This window comes from Prionailurus viverrinus, chromosome F1 (genome assembly GCF_022837055.1).
Source record: "Prionailurus viverrinus isolate Anna chromosome F1, UM_Priviv_1.0, whole genome shotgun sequence".
Lineage (NCBI taxonomy): Eukaryota > Metazoa > Chordata > Mammalia > Carnivora > Felidae > Prionailurus > Prionailurus viverrinus.
The window spans coordinates 2,561,637-2,584,788 of NC_062577.1; the positions used below are offsets into that span (position 1 = coordinate 2,561,637).

Genomic DNA, 23,152 nt, shown 5'->3' on the forward strand with positions numbered 1-23,152 from the left:
CGCCTCTCGAGTACACAGCCTCACGGGGTTTACACGTGTACAGGGTCATGGGGCCACCGCGATCGAGACACAGGAAGCTTCCAACACGGCGTGTCTTCTGTCCCGAGTCGTCTGGGCAGAGAGTCCCAGCCGAAGAGGCAGAAGGAACCCAGCACTAGATACTGATTGTAGGTCACCGGCATGCCCACCTGCCCTGCTGTGCCCGAGGAGGGCGGAAGCCGGGGGCTGGGAAGGCATGCAAAGGCCACATGTGACACTCTCTCAAAGAGCTTTCAAACGAGTTTTGAGACTAAGAATTACTTCTCTGAAACAATTAGGAAGTCATTTATTCGGTAAGTATTTATTGAGGCTCTACTATGTGCTGGACACGACTGTCGGTGCTAAGGTTACAGCCAGGAGCAGAATGGACAGAAGTCCCTACCTCATGGAGCTATGCGTACTGGAGGAGATACAGAAGCTCACACATACACTGTAGGTCAAATGGGCCTGGAAAACATAAAGCAGGGAAGGCCTATGAAGAGTGCTGGCTGTGTGGGAGGGGGAGGATGGGGGGTGTGGGGGGAAGGCCTCCCTAGTGATGAGGGGGAAGAGGCAGCCTTGTGAATATCCACAGAAGGAGTTTTTAGGCAAAGAGAACAGCAGAGGCAGAAGGGTAGGAAATAAGGTCAGAAGGTGTGCATTTGGGGATTTGGGGGCAGAAGACGGGTTCTATACCTGCATGCTGCTTTAAGGATTTTGTTTTTTACTTTAAATGAGATGATGGATCACTGGAGGGTTCTAAAGCAGTGCTGTGACATAGCCTGGCTTATATCCACTTCAGCTACGATGTTAAGAATATACTGGAAAGGGGGGCCTGGGTGGCCCAGTTGGTTAAGCATCTGACTTCAGCTCAGGTCATGATCTCACAATTCGTAGGTTCAAGCCCCACATCAGGCTCTGTGCTGACAGCTCAGAGCCTGGAGCCTGCTTCGGATTCTGTGTCTCCCTCTCTCTCTCTGTCCCTCCCCTGCTCACGCTCTGTCTCTCAAAAATAAATAAATGTTAAAAAATAATAATAATAATAATAAAAGAATATACTGGAAAAGGACACCTGGGTGGCTCAGTTAGTCAAGTGTCTGATTCTTGGTTTCAGCTCAGGTCATGATCTCACTGTTTGTAGGTTTCAGTCCTGCATTGGGCTATGTGCTGACAGTGCAGAACCTGCCTGGGATTCTCTCTGTCCCTCTCTCTCTGCCCTTCCCTGATCACTCTCTCTCTCAAAATAAATAAATTAATTAAAAAATATTTTTTTAATGTTTATTCATTTTTGAGAGACAGAGACAGAGCATGAGCGGGGGAGGGGCAGAAAGAGAAGGAGACACAGAATCCCAAGCAGGCTCCAGGCTCCGAGCCGTCAGCACAGAGCCCGACGTGGGGTTCGAAGTCACGAACCATGAGATCTTGACCTGAGCTGAAGTCGGACGCTTAACCAACTGAGCCACCCAGACTCCCCTTAAAGGATGTCCTGGAAAGGGACAAGGGTGGAAAGAGAGACTACTTAGGAGGTTATTGCAATATTCTAGAGGGAGACTGATGATGGCAGGGATAAAAATGGAAGCAGTCGGAGACGGTGAGAAATGACAGGATTCTGGATATATTCTAAAGGGCACAGCAAACAGGACTCGCTGATAAGGTTTGGTGTTAGGTGCAGAGAAAAAGATAAGAATTGAGGTTGACTCCAACGTGTCTGGCTGAGTGGAAGCCTAAAGGGGGAAAATGCAGTGAAGTCTCAAATTTTATTTTTTAGATACTAAGTAAAACTAGGACACCTAGAAAGGGAGAGATTGAGTTCATATAATTATTTTAATTATAAATAGAATACCATCAAATTACAGAAAATGGGGGGAGGGGGAATTTACTCATATTCCCTTTACCCTAACATAACCACGAATCATTTTGCTAGATTTTCATCCAATCTTTCTTCGCACACAACCTTTAGTATATTGTATTTCATATACCATCCTTTCGCTCAACGAAAACTTACTGAATACAACACTACGTACTAGGTTTGCGTCAGATGCTGTATCCACATTTATAGCCAGCAAGGTATCAACCAAAGTTCAGAGGGGTTGCTCTCTCCCACACTCTAATTGCTAGTACTCCTTAGTTAAGAACCGTAACTCTTAATTCCTTCACTCAAATGTTATACCTTTCCAGGCTACAACATAACCTATCTAACCTTCCATTTTTCACAGTACCAAAGGAATATGCCACAACTTACTGATATTAATTTTTCTTTATTATAAAAAACATTGCTAACTTCACAAGCAAAAAACAAAAAAATGTCATCTGATTATTTAAATTTACTCTCCTTTGATCACAAGCGGACCTGCTGTGAACGATCGGTTCTTGTTGTCTGCTCACTCCTCTAGGATCTCCCGTTTTTTCTTGGCAAGTTTTGTAGGTGCTCTTTAAATAATGAAGACTTGGGGCGCCTGGGTGGCGCAGTCGGTTAAGCGTCCGACTTCAGCCAGGTCACGATCTCGCGGTCCGTGAGTTCGAGCCCCGCGTCGGGCTCTGGGCTGATGGCTCAGAGCCTGGAGCTTGTTTCCGATTCTGTGTCTCCCTCTCTCTCTGCCCCTCCCCCATTCATGCTCTGTCTCTCTCTGTCCCAAAAATAAATAAACGTTCAAAAAAAAAAAAAAAAAGAAAAGAAAATTTTAAATAATGAAGACTTAACCTTGTGTCATAATTACTGCAAAAAAAATTCCAGGTCAGTTGTTTGCATTTGTTTTTCTAAAATAGAACGAGCTTCACATCCTTGCTGACCATCCATAGCATACCAGATTATTGGAAGAAAAAAAGGATACAGAAGAAAGTTTAGATTAGGTAAAAATCACTTTGAATCCTACCATGTGGGGTTAGCTACTCTCTTGTTGTCCTCTAATCTAACTTGCACTCAACAATAAATTGTGAGCATCCTGCATTTCAAAAATATGTTTATTACATTATCATTTCTAGGGACTGCTTGGTATACCATTATAGAGATTTATCATAATTTATTTAACCAACCCTCGAAGTGTAGGCATTTCGGCTGTTTCCAATTTTCCACTGTTATAGTTATTCTTTGGTGAACAGTCTTGTCCATTTCATCTTTGTGAGTTTGTCTTATTATCTCACTGAAATACAGTGAGTTGCGACAGTTGAATTTGTGTGGGACATTGGGAAGGGTCTAATTAGTCATAATAATGTCTTGGGAAAGTCTCACTGGTTGTAACACTGCCAGTGCAGAAAACTGATGTCCGCTTTCTAAGTTTAAGGTCATGTTATTAATTTTTTTAAGTTCTTATTCAAATTCCAGTTAGTTAACGTACAGTGTAATATAGTTTCAGGCGTACAATTTAGTGATTCGGCACTTCCATACATCACCCCATGGTCATCACAACAGGTGATGACTTAATCCCCATCACTTATTTCACCCATCCCCCGCCCACTTCCTTCTGGGGACCATCAATTTGTTTTCTATAGCTAAGAGTCTGTTTCTTGGTTTGCCTCTCTTTTTTCTCCCTTTGCTCCTTTGTTCTGTTTCTTGAATTCCACATATGAATGAAATCATAGGGTATTTGTCTTTCTCTGACTTATTTCACTTAGCATAGAACTCTCTAGCTCCATCCATGTCATTGCAAATGGCAAGATTTCATTCTTTTTATGTCTGAGTAAATTCCATTGTATAGATATACCACATCTTCCTTATCCATTCCCCAGTCAATGAACACTTGGGCTGTTTCCATAATTTGGCTGTTATAGGTAATACTGCTATTAATCAGAGTACACGTATCCCTTTGAATGAGTATTTTTGTATTCTTCGGGTAAATATCTATCAGTGCGATTGCTGGATCGTAGTGCAGTTCTGGTTTTAACTTTCTGAGAAACCTCCATGTTTCCCACAGTGGTTGCACCAGTTTGCATTCCCATCAACAGTCCAGAGGGTTCCCCTTTCTCCACATCCTCTCCAACACCTGCTGTTTCTTGTGTTGTTGATTTTAGCCATTATGACAGGTGTAAGGTGATACCTCATTGAACTTCTGGCTTGTATTTCCCTGGTGATGAGTGATGTGCAGCATCATTTCAAGTGCCTGTTGGCCATCTGCGTGTCTTCTTCAGAGAAATGTCTGTTCGTGTTTTTTGTCCATTTTTAATTGGATGATTCATTTTTTGAGTGTTGAATTTTATAAGCTCTTTACATTTTTGAGGTACTAACCCTTTATCAGCTACGTCATTTGCAAATACCTTCTCCCATTCCACAGGTTGCTTTTAGTTTTGTTGATTGTTTCTTTTGCTGTGCAGAAGCTTCTTCTCTTGACAATAGTTCATTTTTGCTTTTGTTTCCCTTGCCTTAAGAGGAGTATTTAGAAGAAGTTGCTATGGCCAATGTTAAAGAGGCTACTAAGTGTGTTCTCCTCTAAAATGTTTATGATTTCAGGTCTCCCATTTAGGTCTTTCATGCATTTTGAATTTATTTGTGTGTATGGTGTAAGAAGGTGGTCCAGTTTCATTCTTTTGCATGCTCCTTTCCAGTTTTCCCAACATTTGTTGAAGGAGACTGTCTTTTTCCCATTGGATATTCTCTTGCTTTATCGAAGACTAACTGACCATAAAGTTGCGGGGTTGTTTCTGGGTTTTCTACTGTGTCATGTGTCTGTTTCTGTCCCAGTACCATACTGTTTTGATGACTACAGCTTTGTAATACAGCTTGAAGTTTGGATTTGTGATGCCTCCAGCTTTGCTTTGCCTTTTCAAGGTTGGTCTGGCTATTTGGGGGCTTTTGTGGTTCCATAAAAAACCACATTGTAGCCGTATTTGTTCTTCCATGAGCATGGAATGTCTCTCCATTCCTTTGCGTCCTCTTCAATTTCTTTCATCAATGTTTTGTAGTTTTTGGAGTCCGGGTCTCACCTCTTTGGTTAGGATTTATTCCTAGGCATCTTATTGGTTTTGGTGCAATTGTAAATGGGCCTCTTTTCTTAATTTCTCTTTCTGCTATTTCATTATTGGTTTATAGAAATGCCACTGATTTCTGTACATTGATTTTGTAGCCTGCAAATTTGCTGAATTCAACTACCAGTTCCAGGAGTTTTTTCATGCAGTCTGTAGGGTTTTCTATATAGCGTATCATGTCATCTGCAAATAGTGAAAGTTTGACTTCTTTCTTGCTGATTTAGATGCCTTTTATTTCTTTTGTTGTCTGATCACAGTGGCTAGGTCTTCCAGCACTATGTTAAATAACAGTAGTGAAAGTGGACACCCCTGTCTTGTCCCTGACCGTAGAGGAAAAGTGCTCACTTTTTCCCCATGGGGGATGATATTAGCTTTGAGTTTTTCATAGACAGCCTTTATTATGTTGAGTCATGTTCCTTCTTTTTTTTTTTTTTAAATTTTTTTTTTCAACGTTTATTTATTTTTGGGACAGAGAGAGACAGAGCATGAACAGGGGAGGGGCAGAGAGAGAGAGGGAGACACAGAATCGGAAACAGGCTCCAGGCTCCGAGCCATCAGCCCAGAGCCCGACGCGGGGCTCGAACTCACGGACCGCGAGATCGTGACCTGGCTGAAGTCGGACGCTTAACCGACTGCGCCACCCAGGCGCCCCGAGTCATGTTCCTTCTAAACCTACTATTGAGTGTTTTTACCATGACATTAACTTTAAGGTCACTGAAAAATTATATTATCTTTTATTTTTAGGTAGTCACAGCAGATGAGTTTTCTTTTCCTACTTTAAATGTTTGAAACTTGTCCTCTGAGGAGCTTCCTGGTTGGTGCATATATGGAGGTCCTGGCAGAGAGGCCGATCCGGGGAGGGCACGGAAGCACCACACACTTGCCCGCATACCTCACCCTATGCCCCTCATATCTGGCTGGTCCTGGGTTGGACACTCGGGAGGAATATTGGAGGTTCAGTCCAACTCTTGACTGGAGTTGCGAGTACTTCCTACAACGCGGACAATGTGCCCTTCTCCAGACTTTGCCCGATGAGCTCTGCAAGACAGAGAACCGCCCACAGGCAGCCTATCTCAACGCCAGACAGACACTTCTATGGTGATACCTGGTCTTATAGTGTACTGCTGTCACATCCCTAAGCCAAGTATAAATGATTTTCGTACTATCCAAACATTCTTTGTTGGGGAATTATTCTAACTTTTAATCGATGTCTAAATAAAGGATATATGCACCCCAGTGTGTACGCAAGACAATACAATGGGTGTGAAGAAAACTTATAATTACAATGGGAAGGGGAGGGGAGGGGAGGGAGGGGAGGGGAGGGGAGGGGAGGGGAGGGGAGGGCAGGGGAGGGAGGAACTTATCCTTTGAAAGGACCAAGAAGGAGAGAGAAAATCACCTTGTGCTGGAGATTTGGTGAATACTCAATTCAATTTTTTTCTACAATTTAAAAATACATTTTACGCTTTCATACATATGACATTTATTTTGACTTGATTCAAAGTGACAGACTAGCTTCTAATCTTAGTTTAGTAATTTCTAATTTTCTAAGCATTTGATTTATTTCCTCCTACTTCACAATGTGATCTAGTGTCCTACGTGATAGAGACTACTTCTATTGACTGTGTATTCTACTGATTCTATTCTGATTTGTATGTCTAGTCTTATGCAATTAGCATACTAATTTATTTATTGCCACTGTATTGGTCTTCTTTTTAGGAATGTTCATTGATATGTTCACCAGTGTATTCTTCCAAAAGAAATTTAGAAATTCAAATAAAGTTTAGAAAGGCCAAATAAACACCACTGGGAGTTGTACTGCTATTGCAATGAAGCTACACAGTGAGAAAGAATGAAGATTTTTAAATATGTAGTTTTCACATCTAAGCGATATATATTAGTTATACATCCCTTTTCTATCTCTAAATTAAATATTGCACATTATAGTTTTCCTCCTATAAGTCATATACAATTCTCCAAGAAGACTATGCCCGAGTATTTTTATGGGTTTTGAAGATTTCAAGTGAGAATTTTTTTTTTTATTAACTTATTTATTTGGAGAGGGAGAGTGTGAGCAGGGGAGGGGAAGAGAGAGAGGGAGAGAGAGAATCCTAAGCAGACTCTGCACTGTCAGGCAGAGTCCCATGCAGGGGTTGATCCCAGGAACTGGAAGAAAATGACCTGAGCCGAAATCAAGAGTCGGATGCTTAACAGACGGAGCCACCCAGGCGCCCCACGCGGGAATCATTTTTTAAAACCCTGTAATTTTGGGGAGTTGAGGTAAATGTTGAGTGTCTTATTGCTGCTACTTATGTTATGTGCATCTATTTCCTGAAACTTTTATTAATCATAACCGCTTTCCAGTTGGTTATATTTTCTGATCTTACATTTTGTCTCTTCTTTCTAAAATTTATACTTTTTAGTTCCTCTTCATGACTTATTGCACTAAGCACCTACCAAAACAACTTCAATGCATCAAGTGCTGGTGATGATTTTTGGTTTTTAAAAAATTATGTTTTTAAGTTTACTTACTTTTGAGAGAGAGACAGAGAGAGAGGGCACACGCGGGCACGTGCAAGTGGGGGAGAGGCAGAGAGGGAGGGAGACAGAGAATCCCAAGCAGGCTCTGTGCTGACAACAGACAGCCCCATGTGGGGCTCGAACCCACAAACGGTGAGATCATGACCTGAGCCGAAGTCAGATGTTTAACCGACTGAGCCACCCAGCCGCCCCAAAGCAATATTATTATTTAATAGATTCGAGCACTAGTCTTTGACCAGCAAAGTTCATGCTGGCTTGTGTCCTGAAACAGGAGTTACCTACAGCTGAAGGCAGCATTCCTCGATTTCTCTAAGTTTACATATAAACAACAGGCACTGGGGCACCTGGGGGCTCAGTCAGTTAAGCGCCTGACTCTTGATTTCCACCCAGGTCACGATCTCATGGTTCGGAAGATCGAGCCCCGTGTTGGGGTCGGCACTGAGAGCGTGGAGCCTGCTTAGGATTCTGTCTCTCTCCCTCTCTCTCTGCCCTGGCCTGACTCACTCTCTCTCTCAAAATAAATAAACTGAAAAAAAAAAAGAAAAGGGGGTACTAACTTTTAACACCTTCTTTTCAATACTTTCTAAATTTTCTGCAGCGCACTTTTTCACACCCATTCCTCAAGATGCTTCTCAATAAATGACTTCAGTGATCAATATTTCCGGGAAACTTTGAATACTACAGTCTCCTCTTGGAAATACGTGATGTGTGTTACTATATTAAAGTCTTTAGGATGTTCTACAGCAAAGAAACCTGTTCACCTTAATGCAGCGTTTTCCAAAAGTACCCGATCACGTATCTCCTTTCTCCAATCATCACCTGTCGGGAATAATTAATGCCTGAATTGAACTCTGGGACTTCCCTAACTCAGGAATCCTCACCTACTGGCCACTGGCAACATGTGAACGGATAACGGTCACCAAAAATACTGATCCTCTCGTCCTTCGCTGTGGCCAGATGAGGCCGGCAGCTGAGCACATCTTTCTATTCCAGGGCTTCCCAAAGGAGGTTCAGGGGAGCACAGGAGCTGATGGCATGTCCCTTCCCACGGGTGGCAAGCACAACAAATGCCAGCAGATACCCACTGCCCCACATCACCAAGGAGGTGATCTACCACATGGGCTCTCATTTCAGAAACCATATACCAGGGGTGCCTGAGTGGCTCAGTCAGTTAAGCGTCCGACTTCAGCTCAGGTCGTGATCTCACCGTTTGTGGATTCCAGCCCGGCGTCGGGCTCTGTGCTGGCAGCTCGGAGCCTGGAGCCTGCTTCAGATTCTGGGTCTCCCTCTCTCTCTCTGCCCCTCCCCCGCTTGCACTCTCTCTCTCTCTCTCAAAAATAAACAAACATTTAAAAAAAATTAAAAAAAAACCCTATATACCAAATACATCCCTGCCTACCATGGACGAAGCACAAGGAGTTGCTGGAGAAGTCCATGTTCCCGATGTCCAAGGAGCATCGTGTGCAACCCAATCTGTGGTCCACTGGGACTGAGGGGATTCATGGGTCTAGGTAACAGCCCCAGATCCCTACCTTCCCATAAATCATCTACTTCTGCCCCTCTGCAGCCGATGTGTCCTTTTAGCAGTCTGCTACATGGTTCTAACAACACATGCATGTTACAAAAATTATGTCTTCACCATTATTTTGAAATAATCGATACAAGTATGCTCAAATGGATTAAAAGCAATTTGCATTATTAAAAACTTGTCTAGGGGCGCCTGGGTGGCGCAGTCGGTTAGGCGTCCGACTTCAGCCAGGTCACGATCTCGCGGTCCGTGAGTTCGAGGCCCGCATCGGGCTCTGGGCTGATGGCTCGGAGCCTGGAGCCTGTTTCCGATTCTGTGTCTCCCTCTCTCTCTGCCCCTCCCCCGTTCATGCTCTGTCTCTCTCTGTCCCAAAAATAAATAAACGTTGAAAAAAAAAAAAAACTTGTCTAAATTATATTTGCCAATTAAAGGATACATTTTTAGATTATATAAATATAATTTCAACTGTTAGAATATTTTTTAATTTTTTTAACATTAATTTATCATTGAGAGACAGAGAAAGACAGAGCCTGAGCAGGGGAGGGGCAAAGAGAGGGGGAGACACAGAATCGGAAGCAGGCTCCAGGCTCTGAGCTGTCAGTACAGAGCCCGACGCGGGGCTCGAACCCACAATCCACGAGGTCACAACCTGAGCCAAAGTTGGATGCTTAACCGACTGAGCCACCCAGGTGTCCCCAACTGTTAGAATTTTTTAATGGTTGAGAAAGATGCTTTTACATTTTTTCTCATTGGTGGTAAACTATCACAAATTGAAGCATAAAATCTGATATTCTGGAGGGCAGGTGTCTGGCTGACTCAGTTGGCATGGAGCTCTCAATCTCAGGGTCCTGAATTCAAGCCCCACTTTGGGTGTAGAGCTTACTTTAAAAAAAAAAAAAAGAAATAAAGAAATAAAAAGTATTCTGGGAAGCAAGCTGAAGTTCTTCATTAAAATTTTTAAATATATAGGGCGTCTGGGTGGCTCAGTTGGTTGAGCATCCGACTTCGGCTCAGGTCATGATCTCCCGGTCTGTGAGTTCGAGCCCTGCGTCGGGCTCTGTACTAACAGCTCAGAGCCTGGAGCCTGCTTCCGATTCTGTGTCTCCCCCTCTCTCTGCCCCTCCGCCACTCGTGCTCTGTCTCTCTCAAAAAGTAAATAAACATTTAAAAAAATTTTTAATAAAATTTTTAAATATATTTGGAACACTTATATATATAAATTCATCATTTACAAATTTCCTAATACTCTGTGTTTTATTTTCTTATAAAAATAATACAGGAAAGGCAATGATTTTTTTTTTCATTAGGCCCCATGTTCATCAGGCCTCAAATTTCCCCTAGCTGTTTACCCCAGTAGCCTATACAAATATTATATTCCATGCTCATGTTTGTAAGTGTTAAAGGCTGGGAATCACTCCCCGAAGGTAAATCACCTAAGTCCTTTGAGAGTGTGTCGCTCATTCTCCTGGTCAACTATCTCAGGGATTTAAGGAATATTAGCAATATTTTGCTCCCCTTGCTGCTTATAGCCCCTTGCTCCCAGCCCGTCATGTTTTTTCCAACTCCTTTGATTAAGAAAAATGTCAAACATACAGAAAAGGTGCGAGCTTGGGGTGGGGGTGGGGGATGGGTGAAACAGGTGATGGGGATTCAGGAGGGGCACTTGTGATGAGCATCAGGTGATAGATCACTATGCTGTACACCTGAAACTAATATTACACTGTATTTTAACTAACTGGAATTAAAATAAAAACTTTAAAGAAAAGCAAAGCTGAGAGCTCAGCACCGTAAGCAACTCTATACCCGCCACGTGCATTGAACGATGGCTAATATTTTTCCATGTGTGGCTTCCTCCTTCTGTCTCTGTCCCTAAATACATTGAGACATGACAGTACCTCATCCCCAAATGCTTCAGCATGCATTTCCTAAAAATAAGGACAATTCTCCCACATAACCCCCATGTAATTGTGACGTTCTTAAAAAGGAGCAAGAATTCACTAAAATCGTCTAACAGCTATTTCAATTTTCAGATCTCTCCAGCTGTATCATTGCCACTTAGTTTTCCCAACCCAAACTCTAGTCAAAGTTTGTGTGCTCCATTTGTTCTTATTTATTTATTTTGGCCTCTTCTAAACTGAAACAGTCCCCCCCCACCAATCCTTCCTCAGCCTCCTCTCCCTCCAGCCATGAAACCAGCTTGGTGAAGAGACCAAGCATCGCAGTGTCTTACAAAGCGCCCTACATCCCGGCGTGGCCTGGGAGCGTCCTTGCTTCATCCTGTTAAAAACTCCTACTCCATTAAGTTTTTTGTTCCTTCAGGACATGTCACCTACTCCTCCTCCTTCTCGTTGCTGCCTTCTATTGATTCTCTGATCACTGTCCTTCACTTTTTTTTTTTTTAGTTTTATTTATTTAAGTAATCTCTACACCCCATGTGGGCTTGAACCCACGACCCCAAGATCAAGAGTGGCATGCTTCCTCCGACTGAGCCAGCCAGGCGCCCCTGATCACTGTCTTTCCAATTTCACCCCCGAGCCAGTTCAGAGGGCCCATATTCACAGTCCTATCTGATAGTCAACACACTTTGATTGTACATAGGAAACACTTCTGAAATCTGTCTCTCCTCTTCCATTCCCACTGCCACTGCTTAAGTGCAGACCCTCATCATTTCTGGCCTCGATTAATACAGGATTAATATTTGCTGTCTTTTTGCCTGCAGTCTCCTTTCCCCCTCTTCCCATTCCAACCTTCAAGCCACAGTCCTTGCTAGGATGATCTTTCTAAAATAAAAATTTGCTCACATGACTCTAAAATCTTTCAATGATTCCTGGGGTCTTAAAAAAAACAAACCATTCAGACTCCCTTAATCAAGCCCACGAAATCCTTTATGAACTGGGCCCCACCTATCTCAAAAAGGTCATTTTGTAACACTTTCCTGTACAGATCTCCCATCTCAGAAATCTTTGTGGTTTCCCAATCATTATGCTTTTCCATAGCACCATTGTGCTTGATAGTCCTTCTGTGTGGAACAGTCCTCTCCTTTTTCCTGGCTGACTCTACTCATCATTCAAGGCAGTTTAAGAGTAACACACTTTTTGAAGGCTAACCTCATCCTCTTTTTCAGTTAGATGTAATTAGGTAGCATCAATGGGTATATCTATCATATTATTACATCGAACTCTATGGTAGTTATTTATTTATTTAGCTTATTTATTTGTTTTTTTTCCATACTTGTAAACACCTTCAGAATAACTTTGACAGTCAAACATCTTAAACATACTAAAAGCTCAATAAATGCTTCCTAAACAGTTAATAATTAGATAGGAGTGGGGCGCCTGGGTGGCGCAGTCAGTTAAGCGTCCGACTTCAGCCAGGTCACCATCTCGCGGTCCGTGAGTTCGAGCCCCGCATCAGGCTCTGGGCTGATGGCTCAGAGCCTGGAGCCTGTTTCCGATTCTGTGTCTCCCTCTCTCTCTCTGCCCCTCCCCTGTTCATGCTCTGTCTCTCTCTGTCCCAAAAATAAATAAACGTAGAAAAAAAAATTAAAAAAAAATAATTAGATAGGAGATAATTCATATCTCATATGGATATGGACATTCCAGAGTTTCCCTTTTTGGTGTTTTGTTGGGTATTATTAATAGAGTTATATTTATTTCCTTCCTATAATGAAACTGGGTGATGCTTAGTGGTTTTCTACATTATAGAACAATTTATGTAACAAGAGAATTGTCTGTTTGCTAAGAAATTGGCAAGGAAAGGATTAAGGTACTTAGGAAAATGAGAGACAGTAAAATGCAGTGGTTAACAAATTAACCATTAACCGTTAACCATTAACATATTAAAAGGATTACACATCATGACCAAATGGGATTTATTCCAGGAGTGCCAGACTGGTTCAACATATAAAAATCAATCAAAGTTATACACCACATCATTGCAGTAATTCCACTATTGGGTATTACCCAAAGAAAACAAAGACATTAATTCAACACAAGTTCCGTCAATAGATGGATGGATAAAGATTATATACACACACACATACACACACATATATATGTATATATTTAATATATATACACGTGATAGATATATATAATATATGTATACACACACATAGTGGAATATTACTCAGCCATAAAAAAGGATAAGATCTTGCCATTTGCAACAACATGGACGGACCTAGAAGGTATCGTGCTAAGTCAAGTAAGTCAGACAGAGAAAGGCAAATACCATGCGATTTCACTTATATGTGGACTCTAAAAAACAAAACAAAACAAACAAACAAAAAGTAGAATTAGACCTATAAATATAGAGAGCAAACTGATCATTGCCGGGGGAGGAGAGGGATGGGTAAAATGGGTGAAGGGAAGTGGGAGACACAGGCTTCCAGGTATGGAATAAATAAGTCACAGGAACAAAACGTACAGGACAGGACATATACTCAATGGGAGTGTAATAGCATGGTGACAGATGGTAGCTACACTTGGACTGAGCACAGTATGATATGTGGACTTGCTGAATCACTATGTTGTACACCTGAAACTAATGTAATATTTTGCGTCAACTATACTCAAAAAAACTCCGAAAAACAAAAAAACAAAGTTATACATCACATTAATAGAATAAAGGATAAAGGGCTACGTAATTATTACAACCGAAACAGAAAACGCATTGGGCAAAATTCAACATCCTATAACAATATCAATAATCAGAAAGCTAAGAATAGAAGAAAAATTCCTCAACGTGATGAAGGTCATGTATGAAAACCCAGAGCTAATGTCGTATTCAATGGTGAAAGACAAAGATTTTCCCCTAAGATCAGGAACAAAACAAGGATGCCCTCTTTTACCACCTGTATTCAACATAGGATCGGCTGTTACAGCCAGAGATCTAGGCAAGAAAAATAAAAGAGATGCAAATTAGAAAGGAAGAAGTAAAATTATCTGTTTGCTATGACGTGATGACATGTAGAAAACCCTAAAATACCACAAATAAAACTGTCAGAAGCTAATAAAGGAAATCAACGATGGTGCAGGATACGAAATCAACACACAAAAATCAGTTGCATTTCTATCAATAACAATGAACAATCTGAAAAGAAAATTTTAAGAATAATCCCATTTACAGTAACATCAAAAAGAATAAAATACTTAGGAATATATTTAAGCAAAAACCTGTGTGCTAAAAACTACAAAACACTCATGAAAGAAATTAAAGACTAAATAAGTGGAAAGACATCCCATGTTCATGGACTGGAAGACTTACTATTGTTAAGGTGATAATTCTACCTATTATAGCTTGGACTGTACCCTCCCCCCACCATTCGTATATTGAAGTCCTAACCCCCTAAACTCAGAATGTGATCTTGTTTGAAATACAGTTGTTGCAACTGTAATGACTAACCTGATAAAGTCATATGGGAGTAGGGTGAGCCACTAATCCAGTATGACTAATGTCCTTATAAAAAGTGGAAATGTGGACAGAGAGACAGATACACACAGAGCATAAACACCATTTGGAGATAAATACAGATATCAGAGTGATGCAGCAGGAGCCAAGGAATACCAAAACTGGCCAACAACCCACCATAAGATAAGAGAAAAGCATGATTCTCTTTCACAACCCTCAGAAGGAGTCAATCCTGCCAACATCTTGATGTCACACTTCTAGCCTCCAGAAACCATTAGACAATACATTTCTGTTGTTGAAGTCATCCAGTTTACGGTATTTTGCTACAACAGCCCTAGCAAATTAGTATCAAAGCAATGTACACTTTCAATCTAATCCTTACCAAGATTCCACTGGTGTTTTTTTTTGCAGAAACAAAAAACCCATCCTAAAATTCATGTGGAATCTCAAAGGGCCCAGAATAGCCAAAACAATCTTGAAAAAGAACAAACCTACAGGACTCATACTTCCCGAATTCAAAACTTATCACAAAGTTATCATAATCAAAACACTGTGGTACCGACATAGGGACAGACAGACCGATGGAATAAAATGGAAAGCACAGAAATAAACCCTCACACATGGTCAGCTGATTTTTGACAAGGGTGCCAAGGGCACTGAATGCAGAAAGGACAATCTTCTCAACAAATAGTACTGGGAAACCTAGCTATCCATGTACAAGAGTGAAGTTGGATCCTTATCTTGTACCACACACAAAAATTAAATCAAAAGGAATCAAAGACCTAAATACAAGAGCTCAGACTATAAAAACCTTTAGATGAAAACAGGGAAAAATCTTCATCCGTATTGGAGTTGGCAATGATTACACGGATATGACCCCAAAGGCAGAGGAAACAACCAAAAAAATTCATAAACTGGACATCATTGAAGTTAAAACTTTTGTGAATCAAAGATGCTATCAAGAAAGTAAAAGACAACCCACAGAATGGGAGAAAATGTTCGCCAACCATATATCTGATAAGAGATTAACATCCAGACTGTATAAAGTACAACTAAAAAACTAAAACAACCCAAGTTAAAAACATGCAAAAACGTTGAATAGACATTTCTCAAAAGAAGTTATATAAATGGCTCATAAGTGCATGAAAAGATGCTCACTGGGTGACCAAATCAAAACCACAATGAGATACCACTTCACACCCATTAGGATGACTATTTTCATAAAAATGAAAAATAACAAGTATTGGTGAGGATGCGGAGCCCTTGTGTATAATTGGTGGAAATGTATACTGGCACAGCCAGTGTGGAAAATAGTACAGAAATTCCACGCAAAATTAAAATTCAAATTACCATATGACCGAGCAATTATACTTCTGGGTACACATCCAAAATAACTGAAAGCAGAACTCAAGCAGATATTTCTATACCAATATTCATAGCAGTATTATTCACAATGGTTCTAAGGTAGAAACAAACTGAATGTCTGTTGACAGATGGATACATAAACAAAATGTGGGACACACACACACACACACACACACACACACACACTGGAATATTACTGAGCCTTGAAAAGGAAGAAAACACTGACATGCTACAAAATAGATGAATCTTAAAGGCATTAAGCTAAATGAAAATAAGCCAGATAGAAGGACAAATAATGAATGATTCTACTTCCATCAAGTACTCGGAATGGTCAGATTCAAAGAGACAGAAAGCAGAATGGTGGTTGCCAGGAGCTGGGAAGAATGGGAAGTTATTGTCTAATGGGTAGTTTCTGTTTGGGATGATGAAAAGTTCAGAGAATAGACAGTGGTGATGGTTGCACAGCACCGTGAATGTAATTAATGCCATTGAACTGTACACTTGAAAATGGTTAAGGAGCATCTGGGTGGCTCAGTGGGTTAAGCATCGGACTCTTGATTTCGGCTCAGGTCATGATCTCATGGTTCGTGAGATCAAGCCCTGCTCGATCCCTGCTTGGGATTCTCTCTCTCCCTCTCTATGCCTTTCCCTCCCTCCCTCTCTCTCTCTCTCAAAATAAATAAAAATTTAAAAATAGTTAAAATGGTTTAAAAGAAGTTATAAGAATGAAAGTTTAATTAACCATTCTAGTAAAATTGTTCTAAAATTGACAGTGGTGATAGCTTGCCCATACCCATGAATATACTAAAAACCACTGAATGTACACTTCAAAAAATGAACTGTATATGAATTATACACCAATAAAGCTGTTATAAGAAAAGGGGAGGGATGTTAAAATTCTTATACTCACAGAGAACATGATTATGTAAGTAAACATTTCCCTTATTCTAATGAGAAGTGTGCAAAAAAAAGTTATTGAAAAATTAAAAATAAAAATATGCCAATTGCTTAATGCAAATTTTCTTTCAGAAGAATCCAAAAAATACATTTTATGTGTAAAGCCAATCCATTTCATCTCTTCCTTTCCAATCTGTATACCTTTGATTTTTCTTTTCTTGTTGGGCTGTGAACAAAATGACACAGACTGGGTAGCTTATAAACAACAGAAATGTATTTCTCACAGTTCCAGAGCAGGAAGTCTGAGATCACGTGACCAGCATGGTCTGGTGACCAGGCACTCCTCCAGATTATGGACTTCTCATTATAGCCTCACATGGTGGAAGGGGTTAGAGAGCAATAATCCCATGCATTAGGCCTCCACCCTCATGACCCAGTCACTTACTAAAGGCCCACCATCTATGAATACCATCAGCTTTGGGGGTTGGGATATCAAATATGAGTTTTGGGGAGACCCAAACATTTAAACGGTACACTAGTACATACAGTACCACATTGAAGAGGAGTGGTGAGAGGGGACACTCTTCCCTTGTTCTTGATCTTAGTGGGAAAACCCCAAGTTTCTCACCATTAACTATGATGTTAGCTGTAGATTTTGGCAAATATTCTTTATCAAGTGGAAGAAATTTCCCTCTATTCCTAGTTTACTGAGGGAATAGGTGTTGTATTTTCTCAAACACTCTTTCTGCATCTATTGACATGATCATGTGAATTTTCTTTTTTATAGCCTATTGATGTGATGAATTACCTTACTTGCTTTTTGAATACTGAACTGGCTTTGCATACCTGGGTCATGGTGTATAATTCTCTTTGCACATCACTGAATTTAATTTGCTAATACTTTGTTGAGGTTTTTGCATCTATGTTTACCAGAGGTGTTGGTCTATAATTTTTTCTCTTACAAGGTCTTTGTCTGGTTTGGTCTTAGGATAATGCTGGCCTCATAGAATGACTTAGGAAGTATTCCCTCTGTTTCCATTCTCTGAAAGAGATTGGAGAGCATTGGTATAAATTCTTCCTTAAATGTTTGATAGAATTCACCTGGGTACTTTCTGTTTTGGAAAGTTGTTGTTGATTCAGTTTCTTTAATAGATACAGACCCACTCAGATTGTCTGTTTTGTTTTTTTTTTCTTGGCTGAGTTTTGGCAGCTTAGGTCTTTCAGAGAATTAATCCATTTCATCTAAGTTATTAAATTTGTGGGCATTGAACTGTTTACATTATTCTTTTACTATCTTTTTAACTTCCATGGGATCTGTTGTGATGCCCCCTCTTTCATTTCTGATCTTTGTAATTTGTATTTTTTCTTTTGTAATTAGCCTGGCTAAAGACTTACTGATTTTATTAATCTTTCCAAAGAACAAGCTTTTGGTTTCACTGATTTGCTCTATTGATTTCCAATTTTTTTATTTCATTGATTTCTGCTTTAATTCTTATTATTTCTTTTCTTCTTCTTACTTTGGATTTAACATGCTATTCTTTTTCTAGTTTCCTAAGATAGAAACTTAAATGACTGACTTTAGATCTTTCTTCTTTTCTAATATATGCATTCAATGCATTTCTAAGCGCTTTCACTGCATCTCTAACAAGTGTGCATTCTGATACACTGTATATTTAGTTTCACTTATTGTGAACTATTTTAAAATTTCACTTTATATTGCTTCTTTGACCCATATGTTATTTAGAAGTATGGAGGGTTGTTTTGTTTTGTTTAATTTGAGAGAGAGAGAGAGACAGAGACAGAGAGACAGAGAGATGCATGTGTGCAGGGAAGGAGCAGACGGGGAGAAAATCTTAAGCAGGCTCCATACTCAGCATGGAGCTAGCTTGGGGCTCGATCCCACAACCCTGAGATCATGACCAATATCAAGAGCTGAACGCTCAACTGACTGAGCCACCCAGGATGAGAGTGGACACTTCTAGTCTTAAATTTGCTAAGGTTTGTTTTATGGCCCAGAATATGGTCTATCTTGATTCATGTTCCATGTGAGCTTCAGAAGAATGTGTATTCTGCTATTGTTAGATGAAATAGTATATAGTTATCAATTATATCCAGTTGACGGATGATGTTTTTGAGTTCAATGAACCTCCTTACTTACTGACTTTCTGTCTGCTGGATCTGTCCATTTCAGATAGAGGGGTGCTGAGGGGTGATGACTAGTAGATTCATCTATTTCTCCTCACAGTTGTTGCCTCATGCATTTTGACACTCTGTTTTTTAGGCACATACATGTTAAGGATTATTATGTCTTCTTGGGAGAATTGACCCCTTTATCCTTAATGTGATATGCCTCTTTATCCCTGAGTATTTGCTTTCAAGTGTCCTCTGTCTGAAATTAACATAGCCACTCCCAATTTCTTTTGATTACTGATAGCATGATGTATTTTTTTCCATCTATTTACTTCTAATCTACATGTGTCTTTATATTTAAAGTGGGTTTCTTGCAGACAACATATAGTTGAGTCTTGTTTTTTGATCCACTCTGACAATCTCTGTCTTTTAATTGGTACATTTAGACCACTTATGTTCAAAGTGATTACTGACACAGGAGTGCCTGGGAGGCTCAGTCAGTTAAGCAACCAACAGTTTCGGCTCAGACCATGATCTTGCAGTTTGCAGAATTGAGCCCTATGTAGGGCTTCCACTGAGAGTGCAGAGCCTACTTGGGATTCTCTTTCCCTCTCTCTCTGCCCTTCCCCCCGTTTGTGTATGCTCTCTTTCTCAAAATAAATAAACTTAAAAAAAAATCCTTAAAAAAAGTGATTATTGATATAGTTGTGTTGATAAATACCTTATCTGCTGTTTTCTATTTGTTGCCCTTATTCCTTGTTCCTATTTTTGTCTTCCACTCTTTCTCTGCTTTTTCTGGTTTTAACTGAGCATTTTATATGATTCCACGTTCTGCCCTTTCATAACATATACATTATACTTCTTTTTTAAAATTCTTTTTTTAAGTTTATTTATTTTGCAAGAGAGACAGAGAGAGACAGAGAGAATGAGTGGGGGAGGGGCAGAGCCCAACGCAGGGCTGGAACTCACGAACCATGAGCTCATGACCTGAGCCAAAGTCAGATGCTTAACTAACGGAGCCAGCCAGGCACCCCTAAATCCTTTTTAGTAGCCCTAGAGTATGCAATACACGTTTACAACTAATCCAAGTCCACTTTCAAATACTATACCACTTCACATGTAATGTGAGTACCTTACAATAACAAAATAATCCTAATGCCTCCCTCCTACCCCTTACATCATTGCTGTCATTCATTTATATAAGCAAACATAAGCATACGTGTGTATATGTACATAAGACATATACATAAGCATACATAATCAAAAACATTGTTGTTAGTGTAATTTTGAACAAATTATGTCTATTAAAATCAATTAAGAATAAGAAAAATAGAAGTTTTATTTTACCTACCCTTATTTTTTCTTCAGTGCTCTTCCTTTCATAGAGATCCCAGTTCCTGACCTATATCATTTTCCTCCTCTTTAAAGAACTTTTTTTTTTAATATTTATTTATTTTCGGGAAAGCGAGGGGGACAGAGAATCTGAAGCAGGCTCCGTGCTGACAGACTGACAGCAGGGAGCCTGATGTGGGGCTCCAACCCATGCACTGTAAGATCATGACCTGAGCCGAAGTCGGACCCTCAACTGACTGAGCTACTCAAGAACTTGGAACATTTCTTGCAAGGCAGATCAACCGAAAATAAATTCCTTCAATGTTTGTTTGTCTGAGAAAGTCTTTATTTCTCTTGCATTTATCTGGAGCATAATTTCTTAGGATAGAGAGTTCTAGGCTGATGGGGGTTTTCTCTGAACACTTTAAATATTTCACTCAACTCTCATCTTGCCTGCATGGTTTCTGAGGAGAAGTTGTATGTAATTCTTATCTGTATTCCTCTATAGTGAAGTGTTTGTTTGTTTGTTTTTTTGTTGACCTCCGGTTTCTTTCAGGATTTTCTTTTTTTTTTTTTTTTTTCTGTAGTTGGAAAATTATATGCCTAGGTGTAGTTTCTTGGCATTTGTCCCTGTCGGTGTTCCCCCATTCCCTGGATCTGCGGTTTGGTGCCTGACATTATTTAGGGGAAATAGTCATGATTGTTTCCTTTTTTTTTTTTCTGTTCCTTTCTCTCTTTCTTCTTCTGAAATTCCCATTTTGTATATGTTACACCTTTTGTACTTGCCCCACTGTCCTTAGATATTCTGTTCTGGTTTTTTTCAGTCGTTTTTTTTTTTTTTAGTTTTTTAAGTTTTTATTGATATATCCTCAAGCTCAGAGATTCTTCCTTCAGTTGTGTCTACTGATAAGCCCACTGAGGTCATTCTTCATTTCTACGACAGTTTTTGATCTCTAGCATTTCTTTGTGATTCTTTCTTAGGATTTCCATCTGTCTGCTTATATTGCCTATCCTTGCGTGCCGTCTAGTTCATCCATGAGAGCCCTTAGGATATTAATCACAATTTCTTTCTTAATTCTCTATGATAATTCCAACATCCTGCCGCGTCTGGTTCTGATGTTTGCTCTGCCTCTTCTAGTTGTGTTCTTTTGCCTTTTGGTATGCATTGTAATTTTTTCCTTATAGCTGGGCATGATGTGCCAGGGAAAGGAATAGGAAGGCCTTTATAATGTAATGGTGAGGTGTGGGAGCTGGGGATAGTGTTCTAGAAGTCCCGCGATTAGGTCTCAGTGAGCCCATGCCTTTGGACTATGAGTGTCCCAAGTGTTTCTCTGTTGTTTCCTCTCCCGTTAGGTGGGATGGTAGGATGAGATGGCCGGAGTGAGCTGGAGTTGGTTATTTCCCTCCCCCCAGGTCAGTTTAGGCTCTGATAACATCCCAGCAGGTTAGGTTCTCATTAACTCGTTTCTTCTTGTTAAAAACAGAGTGCTCTGGAGTATTTCAAAGATTTTTTTTTTTAATATTTGTTTGAGACAGAGAGAGCACATGAGCAGGGGAGGGGCAGAGAGAGGGGGACAGAGGATCTGAAGTGGGCTCTATCCCTACAGCAGAGAGCTCAACGCGAGGCTCAAACTCAGGAACCGTGAGATCATGACCTGAGCTAAAGTTGGACACTTAACCGACTGAGCCACCCACGCGCCCCTCTCTGGAGTATTTCAAAATGGTTCCTTTTTTCCCTCCTCTTACTGAAAGCACAAGGGGATATTTCTCTGACATTTACTACTGGAATCTGGCCAAGTTCCTGGAGGTAAAACCCATAAACGTGTGGGGTCCCCCGATGACTGGGTCCCCCTGGAGTTTTTAACTGTCACCCTTGTCCACACCCTGTACTTCCTAGATGACAGTCCAGGTTTTCCTCTCCTGGCACCGGTTCCCACAGCTGTTTCCGTCTGTGAGTCTCTGCTCTGGAGTCTTGTGCTGTGACTCCCTGTATTCACCTGTCTTTACAATATTGGGGGCAGCAGTCTGTCCTGTGTCTTCTCCTCTCTTACAGATCCAAGAAGAGTTGGTAATCGTTCAAAGTGTTCAGCTTTTTGCCTGTTGTTAGGGCAGAATGGCCAAGCGGTCCATTCTATTATGGCAATATAGATACTGACGTTAAATCGAACACATCCCTGTAAAATAAACATTTTATTTGGCACATCTTAGCAGCTCAGCGGTAGATTTCCAGACACTTCCTACCCTGGCACGGGATTCCAATATGAAAATGTTTGCTTGAAATTTTGTAGCAATATAATGTTTGTTTTAAAGCATTCATAATAGCCAAAGGTTTCTCAACCCTGTCTATGATAATTCCCTTTCCCAATCTTAACTTTCTAAAACCAGATTACTTGACTAGTGACCAAAAACCTGTGTGGATTTCATGGTAATTTCATGGTAGAAATATTCTCAAAAGCCTTAGTACAGAAGAGATAGAGAAAAGTTTTCCAATACGCCACATGAGAAATATGTTGCCATTATTTCACACTCTTCTACCATCTGTTAATATACCTGTAGCCAAAAGATAGAAGCTCTGAAATAAAAACTGCTATATGATGGCTGAACAAGAGGTTCTTGGCTATCCTGCGCTTAACCAGTAAAGTGACAGAAACAATCTCCTCGGAATTCTTTACATGGATTTCTACTCCGCCTCTCCAATACTCAAAGAGAAAGTTACATACCATACTGGAGACCATGTCCCCATCGTGCTCCTTACCACGTAGAATAGATTTTTGTGCCATAAGCTTCCACATCATAAGTTTAAGATGCAAACATATATACGGGGCCACATCTAATGTGCACAGATTAACGAATTAACCTGAATCCTTTGCAAACTCTTCCAAAAATGAAGAGGAGGAAAACACACTTCCAACTTACTATGAGGTCAATATTGCCCTAACCGCCCCCCCCCCCAAAAAAAACAAAGACATCAGA

At 40.4% G+C, this 23,152-nt stretch overlaps 1 protein-coding gene across 1 annotated transcript in view; it reads right to left on the reverse strand.

Annotated features, from left to right (window-relative positions):
* Window positions 1-23,152, reverse strand: part of EFCAB2 (EF-hand calcium binding domain 2) — a 132,376-nt gene that overhangs the window by 68,900 nt on the left and 40,324 nt on the right. The gene's annotated exons all lie outside the window — the stretch shown is intronic.